A 6,000-nucleotide genomic window follows, 5' to 3' on the forward strand; every position below is an offset into this window, starting at 1 on the left:
TCTCTGGGCAGTAAGGGAGACAGAGAAACAACTCCTGGTGGCCAGAGCAGCATATTGTCCTGATGCTCAAGAAACCCTGTCGGACACTGGGTGTACAAAGGGACTCTAGAATCTCTTTGTATCCCAACATACCACTGCTAAAATACGAAATTAAAGCGAGACGATTGAAATGCATTGAACTTGAGGCCCCTTCTCACAGTAGGGTTGCCAGGCTCTGCTGGGAAATTTCTGGAGATTTGGGGAGGGAGCTCAGCAGACGTGCGATGCCATGGGGTCTGCCATCCCAAGCTGGCGTTTTCTTCAGGGGAACCGATCGCTGTAGTCAGGAGGAGATCAATTGAAATTCTGGTGGATCTCCATACCACCCCCTCCTGGTGGCTGGTAATCCAATCTAGGGCTGCCAACCGATGGAAGAATTTTTAATTGATTAATTATCTGATTTTTAACCAAATTGTTAACTGAATAAGCATAATTGTAATTTGAACATGAACCAGACCTCAGTATAGGGGCTCTTACCTGCCCAGAATGAAGCTTTTTATTGAAGTTTGGTAATCCAGGTGCGCCTAATCTCGTCTGATCTCAGAAGCTAAGCAGGGTTGGCCTTGGTTAATAATTGGATGGGAGACCTCCAACGAAGACCAGGACTGCAGAGGCAGGCAATGGCAAACCACCTCTATTAGGCTTTCGCCATGAAAATCCCACCAGGGGTCGCCATAAGTCAGCTATGAATTGAGGGACTCTCTACCACCATTCATATTACATATCCGAATCCATAACAATAGAATAGTACAGGAAAAAGGAGCCAGAAAGGTGAAGTTACAATTCTACATCTTGTATTTTTTATAGCTTACTGAAGTGTTATTTGACTTCTAATGAGCCAGTGTGGCATACTGGTTAGAGTGGCTGGACATCAGTGTGCGACATCTCTGGCTGGAAATCAGCAACCGAAGTGACGGTTTGGCATGGTGCCATGAGCAATTGATTATCTGTTCTGACACTGAACAGCCAAGCCACACAGGGTTCAGCCTTCCTATGACTGCCTGAGTCGTGCGGCTTTTGCAATTAGGTCCATGCATGTGGCAGCCATTGGTCCAGCAGCAGCTATTAATTTATTTGATTTGTGTATGTGTCTTTATACGGATGGCATGCCTAGCTCTTGCAATTGGTGGAGACTGAGCAGTTCATCCTAGTGGAATTAAATGAGCATTTCAGATATACTTTTATTCTTTGCAAAATAGTGAAGAGTCCAGTAGCACCTTTAAACCAACTTTATTGTAGCATAAGCTTTCGAGAACCACAGCTCTCTGCGTCAGATGCATCGTCAGCTTTCGAGAACCGCAGCTCTCTTCGTCAGATGCATTGTCAGATGCACCTGACGAAGAGAGCTGCGGTTCTCGGAAGCTGACGATGCATCTGACGAAAAGAGCTGTGGTTCTCGGAAGCTGACGCTGCATCTGACGAAGAGAGCTGTGGTTCTCGGAAGCTGACGATGCATCTGATGAAGAGAACTGTGGTTCTCGGAAGCTGACAATGCATCTGATGAAGAGAGCTGTGGTTCTCGGAAGCTGGCGATGCATCTGACGAAGAGAGCTGTGGTTCTCGGAAGCTGACGATGCATCTGATGAAGAGAGCTGTGGTTCTCAGAAGCTGATGATGCATCTGATGAAGAGAGCTGTGGTTCTCGAAAGCTGACGATGCATCTGACAAAGACAGCTGTGGTTCTCGAAAGCTTATGCTACAATAAAGTTGGTTAGTCTTAAAGGTGCTACTGGACTCTACTATTTTGCAACTACAGACTAAAACGGCTAACTCCTCTGGATCTTTATCCTTTGGCTTCCCTTTCCTCCAGGCCAACCCCACTTCTGCAAACATCCACACGCCAACGGTGAAATTGGCAGCTGAAGATTCTTACTTGCTTGTCCTGCTGAATCCTTGGCAGGCATAATAACCCGGTTATTTGGCCTGAGGGTTACTATGGCTTGCTAACCTCCTAGACCTAGAATCAGATAATGACAGGAATAAATGTTAAAAATGGAGAAGCAGGGGAGTTCCTCCCTCCCGCTTCTGTGATTTTCATATCTGTTGGCGATATGCATTTTTAATATGAGCAGGGCAAGAAGCACAGACGCGGGGCCATTCCTGGTCATCGTTTTAGCAGTCGCAGTTTTTAAATTACCATGGGATGGGAAGATCTCATTCTTCCTTAGATAACTGAGGGCGACTGAAGTTATCAAAACAGCTGGTGATGAATCCTCAATTCCTGTCTGCAGAGCTAGCAATGCTCTATGAAGGACCAGGAAGACGGGCACCTTCCTAATCGGTTCAATTTAATTTAATTTTGGGAGGGGCGGACATGACATCGTATATTCATAATGTTGTCCCAGGCTGGCGAGCAAGAAAACAGCCTTCGCATTTATGACAGGGCTTAATTTAATCTGTTTTATGGAGTTCTTGTCTCCCTTTTAGTAATTTGCCTCTTTATGTCAATCATGATTAATTTTGGAATTCTGTGATGGAGGGAAGAGAAGTAGAAACCGGAAAGAATTGGCCTCTTTGTGTGTGCGTGCGTGTGTTTTTGGGGCGGCTGTCAGAGCCCAGTGGAAACAGAGCAAATTGGCATGTCAGTCCAGAGCTCAATAGTGGAGCCTGTGTTTTGCATGCAGATAATCCCAGGTTCAAGCCTAGCTGAAGGATCTTTGGTACCACGGGGAGAGAGACTTTATTTATTTATTTTATTTATTTCAGATTTGTATTCCCCCCTACCTGCGAGCAGGCTCAGGGTGGATAACAACATATTAAAAATACAATTTAAAAATTCATGTACATTAAAAACAACACATTTAAAACAGGATGGTGGACAGCCTTCACAGGGAGGGTTAAGATTTATACACCCCTTTTTCCAGGCCGGCAGAGGCCCAACCTCAGCCATATGCCTGGCAGAACAACTCTGTCTTGCAGGCCTGGTGAATAGATAGTAGGTCCTGCCGGGCCCTGATTTCAGCAGACAAAGTGTTTCACCAGGTGGGAGCCAGGACCGAAAAGGCCCTGGCTGTAGTCGAGGCTAGGCGGGCCTCCTTGTGGCCAGGGACCACCAACAGCTGTTTGTCCCCTGATCGGAGTGTCCTCTGGGGAATATATGGGGAGAGACGGTTGGATGCTTAGAAAACTGCTGTCAGATCAGTCAGTAGAGAGTACAAATAGACCAATCATAGAATCATAGAGTTGGAAAGGATCTCCAGGGTCATCTAGTCCAACCCCAAAGGTTTAACTCAGCATATGGCAGTTTCTTGTGCTCGTGTTTCCTGTCAGTTAGGGCTAATCTGCTGGTTGGTTCCTGGAGTGGCTGTGGCTCAGTGGCAGAGCATCTGCTTGGCATGCAGAAGGGCCCAGGTTCAATCCCCAGCGTCTCCAGTTAAAAGGACCAGGAAATAGGTGATATGGAAGACCTCAGCCCGAGACCCTGGAGAGCTGCTGCCAGTCTGAGTAGACAATACTGACCTTCATGGACCAGTGTAAAGGGACGTAATGCATTCGTGTGATTTGGAGGAAGCGAGAATGGCTATGAATGTCTTTTCCAAGCCACGCAGAGAGTGTCCACACCAGCCAAGAATCAGTGGCTGTGCTGGTGTTGTGTGGGGCATTCACAGTTGTAGTGCAGAGAACTTAACCTCCAGTGTGAGTGGTAGGCTGTGGCCCCTGTTGCAAAAGCTGCTTACGATATGAAATCTATGAGCCTCTCAATCCGATGTACTTCACGTCACGGCACAACATGATCAACTGGAGTAGAGCAAATGGAAAGAAGGGCAGTTAAGCTTTGTGCGCTCTGCCTTCCCAAACCTCACAATTGCAGCTCAGTGGCAAAAAAGGTCCTTGGAGAATGACACCCCGTGACATTCCTCCCCCCTATCCAACCCTATCCAAATATCAGGAGTCAGTTGTCACCTTCTTCCTGGAAGAAGACTTAATTAAAACTCTGTAACACTTCGCCAATCTTTAGAGATATTTGGTGAATTGTAGTTTATTGGCCACCTGAATAAGCAACCCTCCCTCTTGTCCCTTGAACAAGAATATTGAATTATTGTTTTATTGGCAGGAAACTAAAACAAGCCATTGTACCTCTTGTCTCCGGCCAGAACGTTGATCAAAATGCATCAAAGTCCGATGTATTGTCGAAGGCTTTCACAGCCGGAGAACGATGGTTGTTGTGGGTTTTCCGGGCTGTATTGCCGTGGTCTTGGCATTGTAGTTCCTGACGTTTCGCCAGCAGCTGTGGCTGGCATCTTCAGAGGTGTAGCACCAAAAGACAGAGATCTCTCAGTGTCACAGTGTGGAGAAGATGCAAAATCACCAGGCTAACAAATGCGCTGATCAAGAATTCCTCACTACATCCCGACACGCACAGAAAACTATGCAAGACTGAAGCACAGCCACCTAGACTATATGGACTCCCCAAAATACATAAGGATTCAGTCCCACTCCGACCCATTGTGAGTGCCATTGGTTCACCGACATATGAATTAGCTAGACATCTGGCAGATCTCCTGCAGGACCACATCGGGAAAACCTCGTCTTACATCAAAGATTCAGCAGATTTCATCAACAAAATCAGTTCTCTGAAACTCAGTCCACAAGACATACTTGTCAGTTTTGATGTTGTATCCCTGTTTACCAAGGTTCCAGTAAAAGACACTATTGCACTTATTAATCAGATTTTCCCAGAGGATGTAGCAGCCTTATTCCACCATTGCCTGACAACCAGTTACTTCCAATGGGACAACGAATTCTATGAACAGATGGATGGGGTGGCCATGGGGAGCCCACTCAGCCCAGTTATAGCAAACTTCTACATGGAACATTTTGAAAAAACAGCTCTAGAATCAGCACCCCACAAACCTAGTGTATGGTTCCGGTTTGTGGATGATACATTTATCATTTGGAGCCATGGGGAGGAAGAATTGATGGGGTTTTTGAATCATCTCAACAACATCCACCTGAACATACAATTCACCATGGAGAAAGAAATCGAGGGAAAACTCCCATTCCTGGATACCTTGGTCATCCGCAAAGCAAACTTTCAGTTAGGTCACAAGGTCTACAGGAAACCAACTCACACTGATCGGTACCTACACAAAAACTCCAATCACCACCCCCGACAGAAAAGAGGCATAATGAAAACATTAGTGGATCGTGCAAGACGGATATGTGAGCTGCACTTTCTCAATGAGGAAATTAATCATCTAAACCACGCACTCCAGGCAAATGGCTACTCCAGAAATGAAATCCGAAGAGCAATCAAACCCAGGATGAATCAAACAACCAAAGAAAAACAGTCTCCCACAGGAAAAGTGTTTTTGCCATATATCAAAGGAATTACTGATCAGATGGGAAAGCTTATGAAAAAGCATAACCTTCAAGCAGTATTCAGACCCACCCGAAAAATACAACAGATGCTACGATCAGCAAAAGACAGTAGAGACCCCCTCACCTCTGCAGGAGTATACCGTATACCCTGCAGCTGTGGACAAGTTTACATCGGGACCACAAAGCGTAGCATCCAGACAAGAATAAAAGAACATGAAAGACACTGCAGACTTGGACAACCTGAAAAATCAGCAGTGGCTGAACATAGCCTAACTCAAACAGGGCACAGTATCTTATTCCAGGACACCAAAATACTGGACAACACTTCCAACTACTTTGTCAGACTGCACAGGGAAGCCATTGAAATTCACAAGCATAAGCAAAACTTCAACAGGAAAGAAGAAACCTTAAGAATGAACCGAGCATGGTTGCCAGTTCTGAAAAACACCAGGCTAACAAAACATTCTATCCCTGGCAATAGCCCTGCAGAGAAGATTAGCACATCAAGTACCAATCCATATGCAAAAGAACCTCCTCAGGATACAGTGAAGCCTCCCGCCATTAGCATTCCACACCCTGGGAAACTCTTACAGGATGACTCAGCTCAACCCCACCCCTCCTGAGTAGATACAAATGACC

The sequence above is a fragment of the Eublepharis macularius genome, chromosome 13 (assembly GCF_028583425.1).
Source record: "Eublepharis macularius isolate TG4126 chromosome 13, MPM_Emac_v1.0, whole genome shotgun sequence".
NCBI classification, from domain to species: Eukaryota; Metazoa; Chordata; class Lepidosauria; order Squamata; family Eublepharidae; genus Eublepharis; species Eublepharis macularius.